General features: G+C 43.4%; 2 long non-coding RNA genes across 2 annotated transcripts; both read left to right on the forward strand.

Moving 5' to 3' along the window:
* The first annotated feature begins 13,976 nt into the window (after window positions 1-13,976).
* LOC117436586 (uncharacterized) lies at window positions 13,977-18,321 on the forward strand. Its single transcript, XR_004549912.1, has 3 exons — window positions 13,977-14,109; window positions 17,385-17,488; window positions 18,137-18,321. It is a non-coding gene; the product is annotated as an uncharacterized lncRNA (long non-coding RNA).
* An 80-nt stretch (window positions 18,322-18,401) lies between these two features.
* Window positions 18,402-19,802, forward strand: LOC117436585 (uncharacterized). The gene is made up of 3 exons (XR_004549911.1): window positions 18,402-18,533; window positions 19,410-19,470; window positions 19,573-19,802. It is a non-coding gene; the product is annotated as an uncharacterized lncRNA (long non-coding RNA).
* The last annotated feature ends 2,461 nt before the right edge of the window (window positions 19,803-22,263 follow it).

Raw genomic sequence — 22,263 nt, forward strand, 5'->3', positions numbered from 1 at the left:
TTAGCATCCACTATGTGGCATGACTGAGGTTAGCAAATGAATGTTTGTACATATGGCTCTTGAGGTTTCTGCTGCTTCTTATGCCCATATAACACAACAGGGCTTTCATGCTCAGTTAATTAACTTTATCTATTAGACCTATGATATGTTCTCTCCTGTTTTGCTAAAGCATTTAAATACACATGCTCATATGCTTACTATGATACAAGCATTGTTCATTTGCATGTTTTAATTGTCTGCTTCCTTAAAAGAGCCCTTTAGGTTGGTTATTTTTTCCTTGCCATCTCTCATACTTTTGTGTCTTTTATTTTTACCTAAGAACCATTAATGATTCATCATTTTTCAGTACTAGCAACCCAATTCTGTATGGCATTAATTTGCCCTGCAACAATCTGTTCTCTCTGCATACAGCTGGAATACTCTGGCATCCTTTGCTGAGAGTATTAGTCTTGACATCCTCAACTGTTCTGATGGGGTAATATTCATTTAGGCCCTCTTTTTCATTCAATTCCTTCCTGAGCTTTTCATTTACTGCAAGGCAGCTTTCCACTGCTGCCAACTGCCACCCAGGAAGATGCTGTCATTAATTTAAAGTGAAATATGTTCCTTTAGCTATTTGTTTGCCTTGACAAATGTTAAGTTCTGTTTTCAGTTTGTCTCTGTTCATTAACCAGGTAAGTGTTGGAAGGAACTAAAATCATCTGACACTCAGTTTTATGGTCTTTTCTGCAGTCAAAACTGGCTCCTGGTGAGTTTCTTGAGATAAGTTCATCTGGAATTCATGGGATTTTACCCTCTCTGCTCTTTCTTGCATTTGATGTATTTTAAGCAAGTATAATTTCTTATCTGTGCCAGCTAATGAGAATGTCTCAATGGGTAGCCTGAAAACTGAAGACTTCCATGGTCTCATTTCATGATGTTCATGTTCTGGGATAGAATTATGTAGCAATATAGCATAATCAGTGTGTACAAGTACAGTATCAACATATGAGAGATGTAATGTGCTTTATCCTCTTGTTGCATTCACTCTATAAGGATCATAATTACTCTGGCAGTTCAGTGGCCTTTTTTCCAGATAATGACTGTGACAAGGTCCAAGTCACATTCTTGGGTTGCAAAAGAAGCCTTCTTATGGGTACAGGCAAGGAACTGATGGGCTGGAAAGAAACACCTGGACAGAACCTGTGTGCTGCAGTGGTTGTCTGGTTGGGCTGATGCTCTCATCATGAATAAGGCAAATGGTAGACTTGGCTTTGCGAATTGAATCTCAGCAAGTTCAGACTCCGTATTAGCAAAAGCCTTCTAGTAGGAACCTGTTGCTGGGATGCAGTGGGATCTCCATCCCTGCAGGTTATAAAGACTTAGCTAGGAGAAGCCACAACTGACCTGGCTGGGTGTTGGTAATAGCAGAAGGCTGGTCCCAGACAGTCACTAGAAGTCCCATTCAAACAACTTCTCCATTGCTCTGCCTCTGATACTCATCTTCTGGTATGTCCCCATATGATCATGCTGAGCTGGTTCTTCCTTGGTGTTTCTATGTTACTGGAATTTCAGAGCAGCCAAAGTCAGAGGTGAATGAGATCTATTATTGTTTCCTTGACTTTAAAGCACGCTGCATTTCCATTCCTCTTCATGGAAAAGGTCACTTTAATCAGTAGTGAATCCTTCAGAGCTGATAGCACAAAATAACCTTAATAGGTTATTTGAATAGCAATTTGGATCAGATGAAATCCCCTTAATTGGAAGAACATGCAATTCAAGATGAATGGTAGCTTGCATGGGGAGGGCATGGCAGTTTCAATACTGAAGGTGTTACAAGCAGACCCAGTGTCTGACAAGCTCAACTTTAAGATATGGTACTTTTGTGAAGCAAGGGGCCCTTCCAGCCCTATTTTCCATGCTTGCCCTGTTCTTAGGCTACAGGCTTGCTCATGTCAATGTGTGTGTCCAGTAAACAGAGTTCAGTAAGGCTGAAGTGAGGTTTGTGTTCATTGTCATGCAATAACTTGGTTCCTAGATCAGTTCCTTTTCAAGATAGGAGGGGTTTGTTCAGCTTTTGAAGCCATTCAGGCTTTCAGTCTCCTGATGGTTCAGGTCTTGTCTGCCAATTTTGGGCTCCTAAATTGAACCTAAATTTGTAATGCCTTCTGAAATGGTCCTCTTAAATGAGATTCATCTCAGTTTTAGTCAACTAAAGCTAGGTATCTGGCCTAATATGGTTATCCAGGCATCTACTGTAGTCTGTGGGGGTGGGAGAGATGCTGTTAGAGGAATTATCCTATATGCAAAGTGTAGTTTAAAATGGGGAGAAAAGTATACATTTCCATGCAGAAACATGGTCCTTATGAAGTTCATTACACTTATTTCATGACTTTTAACTTCTTTTGGAGCAAGTTTACTGGGAAGTCACACAAGAATAATGAAACTCACCCATAGTCTATGCTACCACTCACTGCTTCAGTTTATGCCTCCACTTCTCCTGATTACATGAAATATGTAAATGTGCAAATTTGACTTGTTTCATAATTGTTGCATTTTCATTCCCTGTGAAATGAAATCAGGATCATCCAGTTTTGTATGGAACTAATCACTGAAAGTTGCTCTGGTAAGTATGATACTGAAAGATGCTCAGCTCCCCTATCACAGCAGACTTTGCTGGGGTTGATGGAGCTTTCTAGGTCTTTCCCAGTTATAGTCTTTAAATTAGATGCTGATATCCCACCCACAATAGAAAGGAACTGTGTAAAAAGCACCTATCTCCTTCAGTGCATCTCCATTTTTGAGAGGCACAATGGGATTGCTCTTGTGTGATGTCTGTATTTAGACAGCCAAACACCAAATAGAAACTAAACCAGGAGTTGCTCCATTCTGATGGAGTATTTCACTTAGATCTCTAAGTCAAAGGGGAATTGACTCCTTCCAGGTTCTTTGCCAGCATCTCACACTCATATCTGTATTTCTTGTTCAGTCCAAATTCACAGTGAAGTCAAATGGGATTTAATAAATCAGTTCTTTTCCTCAGAGAAAAAAGTATCACTATTTAATAAGATTCAGCATATTGGAGTACTGCAGGAAAGCTCAGGGGATTTCTTCTTGACTAGGCATTAGTAACAGTGAATATAGTATAATATAGGCGTATATTGTAGAAGCTAATAAATGTAACTTAAAATCCATTCCCCTTGAACAGATAGATGTGCAATGCAGTAAGAAAGTGTTCCTGTGCAGAGAGGCATCTCTGGAAAAGGTTTTGATTTAATGCTGGACCATAGAAACTTATAGTGGGGAAAAAACACTGGGATGGGGGGGAAACAGAATGTAAAACATTTGCCTTCCTAAGCATCATTGCATATATTGCAAATAGAAAGTACAAACTGCACATCTAAAAACTCTCTGGAACAATTGACAGTGAATATATTTTGTCTTTTATGTTGTTTTGAAAAGAATCTGGGTTTACAGCCATGTACCATCTAGTAATATCTTCTAGTTGAAGCAAAACGATTATATAGTATGTGCACAGCAGTGTTGGTTTCATCCATTGAGTTTATCCTTTCATGCTCTGTAGCTATAGCAGCATCTCGCCACAAGAGGGCAGCAGCAGCTGCTTTTGCTAATACCTTTCCCACTTGCTCTTTAATTCTGGGCATCCCGAGGTGCACCTTGGGTTTAGTTAGGAAATGGGTTGGGATTTCTGTCTGTTGTCAGGCTTTTCAATAGCTGCTATTCTTCAGTATCTGATATTGTGTGTTGGGGGAGATGTAGGTACCGGTACACACCGTTGTTCTGATGGTTACTGTGATATATAATGCATGGTTTTATCTGCTTCACTGAAGGAATAAATCACACGGATAAATCCCTGGCTCCGGAATCATGTGAATTGATAGGATCACATCCATAGGATTTAAAGCTAGCTCTCTCCATAGCCAATAAGTTTTGGAGGGAGGCAACTGGAGCAGTTCAGGATAGTGCTGGTGAGTGAGCTAGCACTGAAGCAGTGCAGGCATTAGAGCTTAGTTCTTCAGTGTGCTCCTTGACCCTCTCTTCAGGATGCTTACCAAGATAGTTGTGCCTTGTGACTATGCCTGTACTAAAACAAAACACTGTGATGTGTTCCTAGGTACAACCCATGCATCAGTTGGATTGTTGGAATGGTCCTGGCATGATTTCATCCTGGGTCAACAGGTATTTGTCCAAAAAGATCCATTGCATTGTTTTGGGAGGTCCCATGGACTGGATACCATCATACTTCATAAGCAGTCTGCATGTGGCTGCCTTAATCTGAAGGTCAAGAACACTTCATAGCAAGAACATGAGCCACTTCTTCCTTATTGGTGTGAATCCCAGCAAACAATCCAGGGCAAATGGAATTTACTGGTAAGTAGCATATATACTATCATACATCACAGCCCATGGAGGTCTTTCTCCAGCAGAAGGCTCTGCCATTTCCAGCTGCTGAGGTGGCACAACCCTCTTTTCTCTGTCTGTGTTTAAATGTTTGAGTACTCCCCAAGCTCACTTCAGGCAAACCCAATTGAAACTGGGTAGACTAACCCTGCTGATGTTATCAGCAGCGGTACAGGGAGCCGAAGGGGAGGAAATAAAGCTCCTGCTATAGTGCATCACTATAGTGCTTTATGATTTCAAATCTAATTAATCGTTGCCCCAAACCCATTCTTTTTTGAGGTATGTGTAGCCCAACACTGTAATTGTTTCCATGGTAACAATGACTTCCAAAGATGGAATGAGCTGAAGAATAAAGAAATACATCAAGTAAACAAAATCAAACTGGGTGCCATAGAGGCAGTCTCTGATGCTAGAGTCTAAAGGCTGTGTGGCTCCTTTGTAATGACCTACGCTTATGTGCGAGTTATGCTATGTACCCATCATAAATTCAATGGGATATGCTCTTCCTAGTTGTCTATATTATCATAGCATGTGTCTTCATTGACTCTCCCTCTTCTCTGTCTCTGTTATTTTACTACTTCAATGTACATCTGGTCAGATCCTTACCTAAAGATACCAGCTTGGGAGTCACTCTTCCCTAAATGCAATATAACCCAAATGAGGGATCTGCAGGACCAAGTGATGTTCATTTCAATGCTACTGATTTATGCCAGCTATGAATTATTCAGTCTGATCTCTGACCTGATGAACACTCCTGGGATTGGGGTTTGTTTGGTATGGGTTGGTTTAAGTTTCACTAAATATCCCAGGAATGGTTTATCAGGAATCCTGCATTCCGTTTGTGAATCTGCTCCTGGTATATATACTTGTTGCATACATTTTCATGCCTTGACATCCCTACATGTACAAAAGGAAGCATAATGCTTCTCCATTGTTCGCTGCTTTTGAGAGGAGGCTGTTTCAAGATGAACAGTGTTGGCAAGCTTTCCTCATCCAAGTCAGCTTTGCACCAAAAGAGCTCTCTAGTTAGCTGCAATATGCCTGATGCCTAAATATTGTAACGTACTGCAGCAGACTTATTATAGTTCTGTGAACCCTTGTGCTTGTTTTGAAGTGGTTCAGAAATGCTTTGCATTTTGCCTTAATTTGGTGCTAGAAACATCCAGACTGTCTGCACAGTACATGTCAGGATGTGACTGCAAGTGATTTTTGGCTACATAGAGTGTGATGCTTGTCTAAAATAGATAGAGGTCCTTTAAAACACAATGTCCCTCATGTTGATGGGTTGTGAAGATGCCCAGAACCCCTAGGAGAGTATCAGAGCCCCATGCAATGAGGTGGAAGCTGTTGTGCCAGGAATCCAGGCCCATCTGGGAGGCAGTGAGCTGGGATAGGTCTGTCCTGCTGTTTCTGGTTATTGCTTCTGCAGTCAACCCATCAGGCACCTTCAGAAGCTGTGTGAACTCCCACATTGGAAGAGCTCATTGTGCTTTGCAGCTGAGACCTCCCAGGCACACACATTCATATCTCAGAGTTAAAATGTACTTTGTTTTGGCTAAACAGCCTCTAAATCTTTCCTTCCTCCAGATGGAAGCGTTTGTGGAACTGAGCATTAGGCAATGTTGGCACAAGTAACCACGTCCCTTTTGGAATGCTTTCAAAACAAGCACAGAGTCAATGCGAACAGGGTAAGGCAAAGTCATTGGGGTGTTTTTGGGAAAGGGTTGCTTGTTTTCTTGGTTTGGGTGTTTTGTATGTTTGTTTCATTATGGTTCTAGGGTCTGTACTCCTTTAATGTGTAAAAGCACAACTCTGTGATAGTTTCAATGGAGCCTGGTAGTAGGGATGCTCACATTATCGATCTTCCATAGACAGGGCCAGCAACCTTTAGCAAAGGGAACACAAGCAAAAAGCATGGAGTGAGGAAGTTGTACCTAAGTTCAACTTGGTTAACCCAGTTCTGCAGTGATCACCTAAACCAAGGCCAGGAGATAGTTACATCTGTTGACTTGTCAGGAGAGTTAGGCTGCATTTAGGCTGTACAGTGAGAGTGAAACACTATTGATAAAGGGCTTTCTCATACCCCCCAAGGCACTTCATGCCCGTTGGTATAACTGACAGCAGGAGTGAGTGGGAGACCTCCAAGTTAAATTACTGTCACCAAAAAACAAGTGCTGTGATGATCTGAATCCAACTTTATGTCAGTGAAACTTAAGCCAAGTTCCTAAGATTTATCAGTATAAAGTTGGATTCAGATCTTCATAGATGCAGTTAATAGGTACCTTATGGATTTAATGAGCTCTGGAACATAAGTAAAGCTGTTGACACTCGATGTCTAAGCATATCTCAGCCCACACTAGACAGAGCCAGTTATTTCCTATGTACAGAACACTGTACAATATCAAGGCTTTCTTTGTAATGACTGTTGGCATGTTGTGACTTACAAATGACTATTACTGTAAACTACTTATTAGATTACTTTAGATGTATTCTGAGGTGGGCTGTCTGGAGTTTTGTTTTGGGCTCATTTGTGTTACAGTACCTGGGTTATGCTCCTCTGAAGAATTCTTCCTCCTCAGTTCATCTCTTTGATGTTGGTTATGTTTTGTATTGCTGTTAGTCAGGCTTTTTGTGAGGCTCTGCAGTCTTTTATGTGCCCTTTAGTAATTGCATTTGGCATTTTTCCACTTGGAAAACTTGAATTGCTCGGGTTGATGTTGCAGTTATTATCCATGGTTTATCTATGGAATAGAACTGTGAGAGCAAAAAGCTGAGAACTGAACAATTTGGTGACTTTTTCTTCACTATTTTGGTCATTTACTTTCTGAAATATGAAGCAATTTAAAGGCAAAAAGTGCAGTCTGTTTGGGTGAAAGGTCTGGGTTTAGATTGAAGACTTATCAAATTGATAGCAACAAATAAACTCTCTTAGAGGGAAAAGCTCTGCCCTCAGGAATCTGTCATGTCTCAAGCTGTAAACCTCACACAAGTTTCTTGTACTTGCAGAAAAGAAGATACTACAATTACTTAGGTGTGCTGTGTGACCCAAGTATCTGTGCAAGCTGTATTTCAGCTTTTATGGGACAGTTTTTGCCTTGTGTACTTCATTTTCCCCCCTATTCAGCTTCATCAGAAGCTGGATGAACATGTGTTAGGAAAATAGTGCCTTCTGGTCTGTATTTGTCAAACTCAGTTTCTAAGTTAAACTTCTATGCTAGTCCTTGCATGTTTCTTACATTGAGAGCAAGCTACATAAAGATGCTGATAATTCTCTTTCTCCTCTTTACCACTTCAGCTTGTTGGGTTGTTAAAACCACTAGAACAGGTCATGAGTTAGCAGCAGGGTTGTACATCAGCCCCAGCTCCTCCAAGACTATCGTGATGTTCCCTATGTCTCCCATGAGTAGAATTGCATTGATGGACTTGCCTGAGATTCAGGTTGTGAGACTATAAACGTTTCTGTTCAATGTCCCTAGGCTTGCCTATGGACGTCATCTTCCTCTTTGCAGGGGTTTAGTGACATATAAACTGATGGAGGTTATTGCATGGGGGAAGGGAACAACCCCATCCCAGCAAAAGCTGTCAATTACCTCTTTGGGGAGCTATCTAAAGGCAGCTATGAGCATTATTCTGCTGCTCTAATTCCTTTCTATTTTATTTCACTTCCTTCCCTCACTTTCGCACAAAAAATACCATGTGGAGACAAGGCTACAGCTATTGATGCCTTTTTGCTCATGTTAATGACACTCCTTCCTCAGGTGACTCTATATTAGAGTCATTAATCAGATAGCATGGCCTATGAGCATACGGTCTCTGTTCATTGCCACGAAGCAGTAATGGGCAGCAAGGAAGCAGCAGTGCACCCTGGAGAGAAATGTCTCTTAAAAGGGAAAATGCCATTCTCCCATCCCATGCTAAGGATCACTGGAGCGATGTCTGCACCTGTCTATAGCCTTTCCTTACAGCAGCCATCCCATTTGTAATCCTCCTTTGGCTACAATGCTACAGTAGCTTGGATTGCAATGTGCCATTTTTAGTACTTAGCACGTAGCAGCAGATATCTGGGCTTTTACATCACAGAATAACCACCACTGCAGCAGTGGCTTAGATGGCAGCAAAGTACTGTCCATAATGCATGATCCTGAGCAATGTCTAGTAGCCAGAATACAAATCAATCTGACATCTCAAAAGACTAAGCGCAGTTGAATGGGTTTGCTAAAATGGGTTATAACAAGCAAAGCATGCAGCAGAACCAGGAAAAGAGAACAGACATTTGCTCTCAGACCAGCTTAAATACCTGGGTTACAGATTACTGCTAGGCTTTAGAGGATAACATCACAACTAGAGCTGAGGGAGTGCTGCAAGTGGGGTGCTTAGGCTGTTGAGAGTTATTCTCTAGGTAGCTCCATCAATAATAACCATTTCATATAGTTCCATATTCAATACTTGACCAGTGTGCTCTTTGCTGCTCATTCACTATTAGTAGTTGCTTGGGTGGACAATACTAATTTGCAGGTATATTTTCTGTTTGCACAAATATGGGGGTTTGCTTATCAGAACTGATGCAAGTATAAATGCTCTCCTTAAGGACGAATGGCCTTATTCCTGTTCAGTGCTATGCAGCCAGTTAGATTAAACCAATGTGGCTGGTCATTCCTATTTGAACAAAAAAGGGAAATCTTATGCAATTCATATAGGAGAGATTGTGCCTGAACCAGTCACAATGGGGATGAGCTGGGTGGCGAGCAGCTGTACTGTGCATCACTTGTTTATTCCTTCCCCTCTTTTTATTTCTTCTTCTTCTTATTATTATTATATTTAAATTACTAAACTGTTCTTAATTCCAGGGGGTTTTACCCTTTTTCCAATCCTCCCCATCCCCCTGGACAGTCGGGTCCAACAGAACCTAATTGAAACCCCATTGCAGTGGACACAGTGCTTGGTACCGGTTTCAGCGTGCTTTGCATGAAGCTTTTAATGTCTTGGCGTGTCTCACATATCTTCGAATGGTTTTCAGTTCGCATTTGCTTCAGGGCAGTAACTGTTTGTCAGGATTGCTCTTTTCACATGTAAATGGGTCTAATTTATAAGATGTTTATCTCTGGGACCTGCAGCCAAGGCAGGCATTGCTTCCAAACTGTACGTGTGGACAAGGAATACAGATCTGGAGAGGGAGAAAGGGAAATGTACAGTAACAGAAATAGAGCATGGGAGAAGGAAGGAAAGAAAGCCAAAGTTCAGAGAATAAACCGAGGTTAAGTTACAGTTTCACTACATCTTGTCTATCCTTTGCTCATCAGGAAAACAGAAGGACCAGAAAAGGAGCCTGCACACCTTAATTTCCTGGCTTAGGCTTTTCCCACTCCTGCTCCAAACTCCATTGGAACCAGCAATACTTCCCGACTAACTTCGGAAGCCCTGACTTAGACCCATCAGCCTATATAGCTCTCTAGGAAGGCAGGACAGCTGGTGATGGGGAGATCCTTCTTTCTCAAAGGGTAAGTGGGACCTTAAGTCATTTGCAGCACATGGGTGTGAGTTACCTGCCCTGGCTCCTTGCTCAAACATGGTTTTCCCCTGAAGCGACTATGTGAATAGTTTCAATAGCTCTCTCTGATAACAGTTATCATGTAATAATGCGCCATACAAATTCATTTAGCACTTGTTACTAACATATATTGTACTAATTCCAACAGTGTTGTAATTATATTGCTGTTATCAGTAATAATTGCAGCCATGATCCATATCCGATAGACTTGGCTGGCACATCACTAGGCTGGAGCTGATCAGTTGCTGGTATTTACTTGCATCATGCTCACCAAATGCTGTATCGCTTATAAGATGAAGATGTCACGGTTGTTTGCACACACAGAGCAATTTGCTTACTAACTAGATGTTATTACCAGGGGTTGGGAACAAACCAGGCAGACAGCACTGATTTGCCCTCTCCACTCTCACCCAGTGATCTAGGGCTGACCTGACTATCGCTATTCTTCACTCACACATTAAACCGGGTGTTACAGGACCCAAACACAAGCCAAAACTGTACATTTACCTCTTTCTGTGTTAACTAGAAACTCCCACAGCAGCAGCAGTGTGCAGCCTTGGCTCATACCAGCAGATGGGGTGGTTACAGCGTGTTTTCAGCCTGCTCTGCAGGATCTCATTCGTGGAGTACTTTTCCCCTGCTTGCTTTTCATTAGGCACCAGCTTTTTGCGTTCACACCGCAATTCCTGTTGACAAGCCTGAGATATGTACCAGGTTTAAAACTGTAGTGAGATTCCAGCGAGAAGGCAGAGATTAGAAACAAACAGTAGTGGGTAATGTGTTTGTAGAGCAATCTTGCTTTATGGGCTTGCTTTAGGGGTGTTTTCTTCAGTCCCAGTACCTGATTCCTCACCATAGTGTTGAGGGAAGCACTGAGTGCAGAACAACCCTGGTTTATCCAAAGGTTGGTAGTGTTTTCCCTAAGGTTCAACTTTGGATTCATGCACTCTGCAGGAAGAGAAGATAACCAGTAGACTTTGCATACTCTCTATTGAAAGAGCTGATTCCTGCCTCAGGTGCAGCTCTGTTAGGAGGCAGTGGAATCACAAGTGCATTAAATCACTTCACAGCAGACCAAACTCAGGCACTGATTACATGCCTCTTATTCCATTTGAAATCTTCCAATGAGAGAACAGGGATGGGTCAGATGAGGAGCTGGTGGTATTTAAGTAAGTGAGGTGATGCTTCATTGACTGCAACAGAATCAGAACTTAAACTTGCATGGTTGGACAATTTCCACTGTCTGTATGAGCAATGAAGTTTGGATGTAGTTTGAAGACCGGATGCCTCTCTTGCCCTGTGTGCTCCCACTGATGTAAGGTAGGTGTAAACCATTCTGATCTGAGAGCTGCTTTTTAACAGTACTGAGCGAAGTGTACAGTTAGCTATGTAACATGCTAACCATTGGTGATGTTCTGCTGTTTGGCATAGTTGCTTCTGTACACATGTAGCCTATTTGGGATAAAATAGCTGAAATAGATTTCATTGGTGTCTTAGGGATGCAGTGCAAGCCAAATATGTAGGTGTCTCCTAGCCTGAATGTGAATGCAGATGAGCATGATATCTGCATCTGGGTAACAACAAGGATGCCTGCCTTGTCTGGAACTTCCCTAACCACATTAACACTGGGCAGTGCTCAGGGACTCACAGCACTATGGGCTTGTGCAGAGATGCCTTCCAGGTCTGTGAATGTAACTTGGTCAATTTGCTCTTCAGTATGTATGTGTCCTGCTCTGAATGCTGGTGATGGTGATGCATGGGGTATGCACAGCTGTATGCTCAGTTTTAGCTATTAGGGTTACTCTTCTTCATCTGAACTACTAGCAAAACTGAATTCCACTTGATCAACATGTGTGGAGGGATTGGGGAAGTCAATAGGCAGGTTTTATTGCATGTTCCTCTTCAAAACTCTTCCGTATCCAATAACCATTTAACCACCCTCTGGTACACTGGTTCAGCTGGTCTTCAACACCTTGAGTGCCACTTGAGAACTGCTCTCACTACTTTTTCCCCTTACAGGTCTATACAAATACTTCTCTGAGTAGGCACTACTACATCAGTATGTGCTGAAAATGCTCATGGCATCCAAGTACCAGTCCTGTTGAAGCCCACGAGGATATTTTCCAAGCAGCTTAATGTCAAACTGAGGCAGAAGCTTGCAGGGTGTGGACTGGTGCTGTGTGTTGTGTTTAACCGTGCTTGGAGTGCTTGTTTTTATAGACAGAAGCACGTTTGTGCCTATGTCCTGAGCAAAGAACAAGACTGTGCTAACATCCTGGTGCAGGTGTCTTGCTTCAACTGGTAGGATTGAGAGGTGTTCAAATTCAATGGCTAATTGCTTTACTTCTTGCAGGTTCCCTTTTTGTCTCCTTTGGAAGGTCATATATATCTGAAGTTAAAATGCCAAGTGGACTCCTCTGTGGAAGAGAAAGGGTTTTTTGTAAGATACTTCAAATTGCTTCCATAGAAATGACAAGTCCTATTAAATGTAGTTATTTCCTTAACTTCACACATGTATTTGTAGTGGTTGTAAAGCTTAAACCTAGCTCATTTTTTCCCTGCCCCTCTCTGGGGCAGACCTCAAACCTTTCCTAGTTGATCTTCTAAACATGCCTGAACTAAAGCTACACATCCCTCATTCTAAACACTGTTCATTTGTTATTATGAACTTCAGTTAACCTTCTCTTGCTATAATCTGAGATGTGAGATGAGATCCTAACTTCTCTGCCAGATGTAACCGAATTCTCCCTTTCATCCTGTATCTGCTGTAAGTAACCATCCATTACCTTAAAATAACAGAATGAGCCACTATCAACATGAAAATCTGGTGTTTTGCAAGGGCAGCAATAGTTGTATCTTGAGTCTGCAAACTCAATGATAGTGTGAGCTTCTCTTCTATGCTGTCTGGAAAATCAATACGCTGTACTAACAGGAGTCTCTCCCAGTGTATAAGCCTTGGGTGCCATGGTTTAGGGTGAGGTGTCCCTGCCCATGGCATGGGGGTTGGAACTGGAGATCTTAAGGTCCTTTCCAACCCTAACAATTCTATGACTCTATGTTTCCTCCTGTGAAGGGTTGTACTTGCAGAACTACCTGGTAGAAAAACCAGTTGAGTACAGTCAGGGTATAATGATACCTCAGTGGTTTTAATTGTGTTCTTTTCAGACTATGTTTGAAGATGTCAATGGCTTTGGAGCATGGCATAGGCGCTGGTGTGTGCTGTCTGGGAACTGTGTATCCTACTGGACATACCCGGATGATGAAAAACGAAAGGTAATGCTGTTTTCTAAAGCTCCAGACCCAAGTTCTTTAGTACCCTACACAACTAGATGGTCCTTTTTAATGGCAGTTCAGGCTTAAAACAAAGAAGTACTTTCAAAGCATGAGGTTCAAGCTTATAATGTTCCCCTGGGGCACGGAGGGACCTTCATAAATCTGATGTCAGTCAAGGGAAACTTGTAAACGTACAACTTTATCTGGTGACAAAGGGAAAAGTGGAGGAAGATCCATATTTAATTTCCTCTTTAGTCTGAAGGCTACTAGGGCAAATCACAGCTACAATGAGCTACAATAAGCTACAATAAGCAGACCAGGACCTACCGAGGCTTGTTTCTCCGAGCATGAGAAACAGTTCAGCGAAGCAGAGTCCTTCCAAGCACCAGAAGCCAGAGGAGATGTGAGCAGAGTACATGTAAACAACGGCTCAAAGAGCACAAAAGCAGCACAAGAAGCAGGAACCCAGTGGAACATTGGGCACTCACGGCAGCAAACCGACAAGCAGAGGCTGCAGCAGCTCCGAATCCCGGCGTTCCCGCAGAGCTCCAGCAGAGCGGCCGCAGCCTCCGTGTCTCCGATGGTCTGGAACAAACAGGCAGGCTCCGGCTCCCAGACGGCACTAATAGCGGTGGGGCTCTGGGAGCCTGAGCTCCCATTGGCTGCTCGTAAATGAGCCCCCACACAAATGCTCCTGGGAGGGCCGGTCGGGAGTCATTCGGGCGCAGTCCTCGCACCGACGGGTACCGGGTTCGGAGCTCCGCGGCTTGGATCGGCTGAGATCAGCAACAGCAACAGCAACAACAGCAACAACATCCTCATCCGTTCTCTTGGAAGGAGGAGCTGGGGACGCTTCAGGAGAAGCTGCAGTTCTGCTTCGGTCTCTGGTAGGATCCAATGTTTGTATGATTCTTTAGGGGTCCCAGGACTTTGCACCTCACTACAATGATGTTGAGGTGGGGTTGCGCAGAGGTGGCTGTCGGACTCTGTGTGGGCTTTTGCTAGCGGCAGTGGATGTGTGCTGGTTTTTGTCCCCCCCCAATGTCTTGTTTTCTCACTGAAAACTTAACAGTAGTTTTTGCAAATACATACAGTTATTTTTCTTCTATATTTGCTGCACAGAAATGTACTCACAGATCAATGGGATGAGGAAAAAGCCGTTTATTACAGAGCATCTGTCCTTTTTATACTGTTGTCTGTATTTGCTTGCAGTAGCTTGGGGTCTTATAATTGGATATATATGCAATAGCTTTTTTAAGACAATACTTAGCTTTATTAAGGTTGGATACAAGTTTGCTTGCTGTTTTAAGATTGGATACATATTTGCTGTTTTAAGATTGGCTACTTATTTGATTGGTGTTTTAAGATTGGATACATATTTGATTGCTGTTTTAAGATGGGAGTCGATGCTGTTGTCTTGGTGGGGAAGGGTCTTTAATTGCCTTAAGCCAAAGGAGAGGGTCGGTGCCGTCGTTTTGGTGGGGAAGGGTCTGTAATTGCCTCAAGTCGGGGGGGGTCGGTGCTGTTGTCTTGGTGGGGAAGAGTCTGCAATGGACTCGGGCTGGGGGGGCTCAGTAATTGCCTCAGGGCAGGGGAGAACCTGTGCCTTCGGGGAAGGGGCCGTAATAGCTTGGGGAGGGCGGGAGGGAATCGGTGCCTTCGAGGAAGGGTCTGTACTTGTGTCAGGGTGGGGGGGAGTCTGTGCCTTCGGGGAAGGGTCTGTAATTGCCTCAGGCGGGGGAGAGGGGGATCGGTGCCGTCGTCTTGGTGGGAAAGGGTCTGTAATTGCCTCAAACCGGGGGGGGTCTGTGCCGTTGTCTTGGTGGGGAAGGGTCTGTAATTGCCTCAAAGGGGGTGTCGGTGCCGTCGCCTTGTGGGGAAGGGTCTGCAATGGACTCGGGCTGGGGGGGGGGGGGTCAGTAATTGCTTCAGGGCGGGGGGGAGTCTGTGCCTTCGGGGAAGGGTCTGTAATTGCCTCTGATGGGGAAGGGGTCGGTGCCGTCAGGGAAGGGTCCGTGCCCGCCGCGGTTGCCCAGGGAGGTTGTGAATGCTCCATCCCTGACAGTGTTCAAGACCAGGTTGGATGAAGCCTTGGGTGATATGGTTTCGTGTGAGGTGTCCCTGCCCATGGCAGGGGGTTGGAACAGGATGATCTTAAGGTCCTTTCCAACCCTCACTATTCTATGATTCTATGGTGTTGCTCACAGGCCATTTTACTGGCATTAATGGGGTGACAGTGCTTGCTTCTGGAAATGGCTTATGAATGATATAAGGTGTTTTTTTATGGTTATTTTCCTTGTGTTTGATGTTGTGCGGTTCTCATGACCCATTTCTGCTGTCACGTTCTCACTGTTTGTCTGGAGCTGTCTCTGACAGGGATGCTCTCAGATTCCCTGCCCAAGCATCTTGCTAGAATATATCTGTTCTTGTTTTGTGTTCCTGCTGCAGTCTGCCTTCCTTGGGCAGTGTAGAACTAATAGACCATTTAGAGAGTGTACTGGTGGTGTTCTCCCTTCCCACCACAACCTGGTAGGCGATTGAGAGCCAAGCATGCTGCTTTGTGTATGAGGTGCTAGCAGGCTGTGGCAGTGCCTGATTTGTTAGCTGATGTCAAGCACAGCTTACTTGACAGGAGGTAATCTATCCTTTTTCTGTATGGTTTTCCATTTGGATTTCCTGGTACTTCTCCCTTGTTCTCCCCTTCTTCCTCCAGTTAAGAAGTAAGGCAGCAAAGTGATCAGATCTGCTTTGTCTCTTGTCCCATGCTCTGTCCTCCCCCAGCCTGCCTCTTGCCACCTGGAATGTGTAGATCCTGGTTATTTTAATGGCAGTGTTGTGATTACTGGCTCATGTGGATGGTGGTGATGAGACTGTCCAGCAGACAATAAGATCAGTAAGAGCTGGACTTTGCAGTGAAGACTGCTTGGATAAATCATGATCCCCACTTCTTGGTGGTAGGCATAGGGAGCTGCAGCATGAAATAACTGCTTTTGCAGACTATTTGTCACCACTCTGGTAGATGTTCATGGCTCTTGGTGTTCCCCTGTGTGACCCTTCCTTGGGTTTACTTTCTTGCTGAGGATGTGCAATGTAACAAATGAAGAGAGTTAAAAATACTGTTAGTTGGTTAGTGTAGTCCCTGCACTGGTAAGGAAGGCAGTTTATTAATGAGAGACAGGCAAAGCTGATGTGTGATGCTTGTGAGAAAGGGATGAGGGAACTTGATCTTGCCAAGTGATGTCAAGTCTCATAATCTAAAGAGACCTTTCAGTGAGAACTCGGGTAATGTTCACTTGAAATGTGTTTGTGTCACAGTTCCCTGGGCTCTAAGTAGGTGATGGGACTGAATTTAGGGAATGGTAACATTAAAATGGAATCAGATTTCACCTCTGTTGCTTTATGAATTTTGACTGTGCTACCCAACTACATAAATGCTTATAGGAGAAGCTAAAAGTAAACTGATTTTTGCTTCTTGGAGGCAATGTTGAGTTCTTTGTACTATTCTCTTATATTGACTTCCTTGAGTCTAAACTTCTGTCAGTGTGGAGATTTACTTGAGATAGATGAGAAGAAAGGGCGGTAGGAGGAAGGTTATACCTGTTCAAGTGCTTTAACTGGAAGTTTCAGACAACAGTATTGTAACATATTAACATGTTAATAGAATATTTGGCTTTTCTTGTGGGATATTGACCTTTTAACATGATTTTACCACATTTACTTTGTATTGCTCCTCTGCTAACCCATTGTATTGTCAGCATGTATGTACTGAGATGTATTGTCAGCATGTATATATTGAGATGTGTTGTTAGCATGTATATACTGAGATGTATTGTTTCTCTCAGCTGCTTGTCTCCTCTATGCAGCTCAGTTGGGGTATGCTTGTTCAATCATGGTAAAAGTTTGCTTCCTATTTTCAGACTGGTGTATAGTAAATATTAACAGTAAATTGGACAGTTTAAGGTATTGGACTTCTGGCTTGAGAGTGTTTCTATGCTATTAGTTTCTATTAGTTTCTGTGTTATTGACGTGTTCAGTGGCAGATCTCTAACTTTGTGACTTTAAAGAACAGCTGTTGTCAGTCTGTCTGCTCAGGGAGTATTGTCTCTATTTTGACCACACTTAGGTTTGACCAGGTGCCCTGAATCAGTTCACTTTCTCGCAGCCAGGTGACTTGCTGTACTTCCCAAGAGGGACTATTCACTGAGCTGACACTCCTGCTGGGATCTCCTATTGTACACAAGTGACCATCAGTACCTACCAAAACAAGTAAGTGTTCTTTAGCCTTTTTCTAGTATGGCTTTTCTGAAGTGGTTTTCTGCCAGGTAATGTGTGTGCATAGGGCAGACCTGGAATCAGTGCTTCTGAAATGTCCTGTTTCTTAAAATGAAACCCCCTTATAATGAGCTCTGCTTAGCTCTTCCCTGTGTTCATTCTGTTTAGCCCTTGTGGGTATAATGTGGGGGGAGCACTTTTGCATGAGTGATACACCTATTCCTGATGAGCTTGACTCAAGCTGGGCAGAGAGTGCAGACAGTAGTTCTCCCTCCCCTCTTCTTGTTTGTTCTTGCAATTGGAGGACAGAAGCACAAGATATCAGAGGCCTTCTTTTGTTGTTGTTGTCTAAAGTATGTAGGCTAACAGTAGGGGTTTAACACAAGGCACCTACAGGGTGCCTGTTAAGGATCATTGAAATAGCTGTAGAAGTATGTTAGGGGTCTTGTTCCTGGGGTCACACTTAAGTCTGTAGTAAAGATAAAAGCTGATTTAAGGATTTGATAACCCTGAGTGCATTACTTCCTTCAATAGAAGTGTGTTGAAAGCATGGTAAATGACAAAACCTCACACACTTGATTGTGTGCAGTGAGGCCTTATGTGTGTGCAGTTGGATAATAGTAATGATTTCTTCATTCACAGAGGTCGGCTTTAAGCTCAACCCACCGGTGGATGGCAAGTGCCTGAATGAGAACAAACCGGACCTTTGTCAAGCCAGTCCCTTCCCTCTGTGCCACTGAACTGGAGCTAGTGAGAATGCACATACAGTTTAGAGTGAGCTACTGCGTGGGGCTGCAGAGTGGTAATGGAAGGGCTAAAGGCATGAAGCAGACTTGGAATTGGAGCTCTGTGTTTCCAGTTTGACATCAGTTTTCTGTTTTATTTCAATGCAACTATTTTAGTCATTATTATTATATTTTATTAATTCCTGTCCTTCAGCTCTTGGAGATTTCTTACCAGATGCACTTCCTGGCCTTGTGTTTGATACAGCAAGAGAAGATGTGGTCTGTGGACGAGCGTACCGAGGAAGCTGCTTATGGTAAGTAGGTGGAAGTAGAGATAATAACAGTGCATTCAGCTGGAACTTCAGCACTGAGGCAAGCATGTGTCTTGTTGATCTGCTTTGAAAGCTCAGGGCAAAGGCACTACCTTGTCCAGCAGCACAATCACTTCTTTTGAAGTCATTGACTCTTCAGAGGTTTGCTCCATCTGAAGCATTGTCTGCTGTTTTGCACTGCCTTTCTTTGGTATCACAGTGTCCTTGGATAGGTTGCTTCCTTATAAATGTAATGGTGTTTGCTTTGCTTCCTTATACATGTAATGGTGTTTGCTTTGGTTGCTTCCTTATAAATGTAATGGTGTTTGCTTTGGTTGCTTCCTTATAAATGTAATGGTGTTTGCTTTGCTTCCTTATAAATGTAATGGTGTTTGCTTTGGTTGCTTCCTTATAAATGTAATGGTGTTTGCTTTGCTTCCTTATAAATGTAATGGTGTTTGCTTTGGTTGCTTCCTTATAAATGTAATGGTGTTTGCTTTGGAACAGTCAGACAAGCTTAGCTCCTGTTGGGCCAAGCTTTTGCATCTTTAGAAGTCAGCTGAGCTGTGAATTGTTCTCTGATCTCATTGCAGCATCTGGTTGTGCTGCCGGTCAGCACACAAAGAACAGGTCCCTTTTCCAGCTACACCAGCAAGTCTTTTAGCACAGCAGGTAGCTGTGGAGCAGGAGAAAATGAACATGGGCTTTGGTGCGTGAACAGCTCGTGGGGAATGGGTAGAAGAAAGGTTGTGTTGGGAGTAAATGTTGGCCTCTGCAAAGCTGAGAAATGTCCAGGTTTTTGCTGCGATACTGAACCTGTTTCTCTTTAGGCTGATCTATTTAGCTTGAATCCATGTGGGTAACTCTGTGCATGTTTAGCAGGTGGATGGTGCTGACTCAAGGAAAGAGCTGAGCAGCCCTGGACACTGAGCTCTGATTGGTGAGTCTGGCAGATACTACTGTTACCAAAGCTAATGTTTATAACTTGTTATTGTATTTGTAGAATTGTATATTTTGTAATACTGTATTTGTAAAAACACAGTAGGAAATTACAGCCTTGGCAGAGACCATTCTGTGCAGGTAATCATGGGAAATTACAGAGGCCTGACAAGACAATTGACCTTGCTTATGCCTGCCAAGAATCTTCTTACTGTCCAGTAACAAGGCTCAGGGTACTGGGATCACTCACTACGTGGCCTTGGCTCTGCAAGAATTCCACAAGTATGGAATTGTAGAAATGCTTTTTGTTGTCTGAATAAAATAAAGGAGAGGGTGAGGGTGGATGGGAGGGACTATTGATCTTGTACTTGTATGGGTTGTTTCTGTACCCCTATGATGTTTTCCTCCCTGACTATAATTGTTATAATTGTCTCAATAAAAAAGGAGAGGGTAGGGGTGGATGGGAGGGACCATTGATCTTGTATGGGTTGTTTCTGTACTCCTATGATGTTTTCCTCCCTGACTATAAGTTGTTATAATTGTTGTGTTAATTAAAAAAGGAGAGGGTTGGGGTGGATGGGATGGACTGTTGATCTTGTATGGGTTGTTCCTGTACTCCAATGATGTTTTCCTCCCTGAATGTAATTGCTATAATTGTCTCAATAAAAAGGAGAGGGTAGGGGTGGATGGGACTGATTATTGATCTTGTACTTGTATTGGTTGTTTCTGTACTCCTATGATGTTTTCCTCCCTGGCTGTAACTTGTTATAATTGTTGTCTTAATAAAAAAATGGAGTGGGTGTCTTATTCCTGTCAGGCTGCATATGGTTTGGATATTGTTTCAGTTTTGCAGGTAAGTATTGCAGGTAAGTCTATTAGATAGGTAGGCAGATAGGCAGACAGATCTGATAGACAGATAATGATACATAGCTAGACAGATACATGACAGATAGGTAGGTAGACAGGTAGATAGACAGATGCTAGATGTAGGATGGATGATGTACGGATGATGTACGGATGCTAGATGGATGCTGGATGAATGCTAGATGCTGGATGGATGCTAGATGCTGGATGGATGCTGGATGCTAGATGGATGCTGGATGGGTGCTAGATGGATGCTGGATGGATGCTGGATGGATGCTGGATGCTGGATGGATGCTAGATGCTGGATGGATGCTGGATGCTGGATGGATGCTGGATGGATGCTGGATGCTGGATGGATGCTGGATGGATGCTAGATGCTGGATGGATGCTGGATGCTAGATGGATGCTGGATGCTAGATGCTGGATGGGTGCTAGATGGATGCTGGATGGATGCTGGATGCTGGATGGATGCTGGATGCTGGATGGATGCTGGATGCTAGATGAATGCTAGATGCTGGATGAATGCTGGATGCTGGATGGATGCTGGATGGATGCTGGATGGATGCTGGATGGATGCTGGATGGATGCTGGATGGATGCTGGATGGATGCTGGATGGATGCTGGATGGATGCTGGATGCTGGATGGATGCTGGATGGATGCTGGATGGATGCTGGATGCTGGATGGATGCTGGATGGATGCTGGATGGATGCTGGATGGATGCTGGATGGATGCTAGATGCTGGATGGATGCTGGATGCTAGATGCTGGATGGGTGCTAGATGGATGCTGGATGGATGCTGGATGGATGCTAGATGCTGGATGGATGCTGGATGCTAGATGGATGCTGGATGCTAGATGCTGGATGGGTGCTAGATGGATGCTGGATGGATGCTGGATGGATGCTGGATGGATGCTGGATGCTGGATGAATGCTGAATGCTGGATGCTAGATGAATGCTAGATGCTAGATGAATGCTAGATGCTGGATGGATGCTAGATGCTAGATGGATGCTGCATGCTGGATGAATGTTAGATGCTGGATCAATGCTAGGTGCTGGATGGATGCTGGATGGGTGCTTGATGCTGGATGAATGCTGGATGCTAGATGAATGCTAGATGCTGGATCTGCTGGATGCTAGATGGATGCTGGATGAATGTTAGACGCTGGATCAATGCTAGATGCTGGATGCAGGATGGATGTTGGATGGATGCTGGATGAATGCTGGATGGATGCTAGATGAATGCTAGATTTCTGATGGATGCTAGGTGCATGCTAGGTGCGTGCTAGGTGCATGCTAGGTGCTAGGTGAAATGCTAGGTCATAGGTGAATGCTGGGTGATAGGTGAATGCTAGGTGAGAGATGATAGATGATAGATGAATGCTAGGTGATAGGTGAATGCTAGGTGAATGCTAGGTGATAGATGAATGCTAGGTGATAGATGAATGCTAGGTGATAGATAAATGTTAGGTGATAGATGAATGCTAGGTGCTAGGTGAATGCTAAGCGATAGGTGATAGATGATTGATGAATGCTAGGCGATAGGCATCAGATGATAGATAAGTGATACATGATAGATGAATGTTAGGCGATAGATGCTAGATGGATACTAGATGCTAGATGGATGCTAGATGCTAGATACTAGATGATAGATGCTAGTTACATGCTAGGTAGATGCTAGATGGTAGATGAATGCTAGATGAATGCTAGAGGGTAGATGAATGCTAGATGAATGCTAGATGCTACATGCTAGGTAGATGCTAGATGGATGCTAGATGATAGATGCTAGGTGGATGATAGGTGATAGATGGATGCTAGATGATAGGTGATAGGTGATAGATGGATGCTAGATGATAGGTGATAGGTGATAGATGGATGCTGGATGCTAGATGATAGGTGATAGATGGATGCTGGATGCTAGATGATAGGTG

This window comes from Melopsittacus undulatus, chromosome 1 (assembly GCF_012275295.1).
Source record: "Melopsittacus undulatus isolate bMelUnd1 chromosome 1, bMelUnd1.mat.Z, whole genome shotgun sequence".
Classification (NCBI taxonomy): Eukaryota; Metazoa; Chordata; class Aves; order Psittaciformes; family Psittaculidae; genus Melopsittacus; species Melopsittacus undulatus.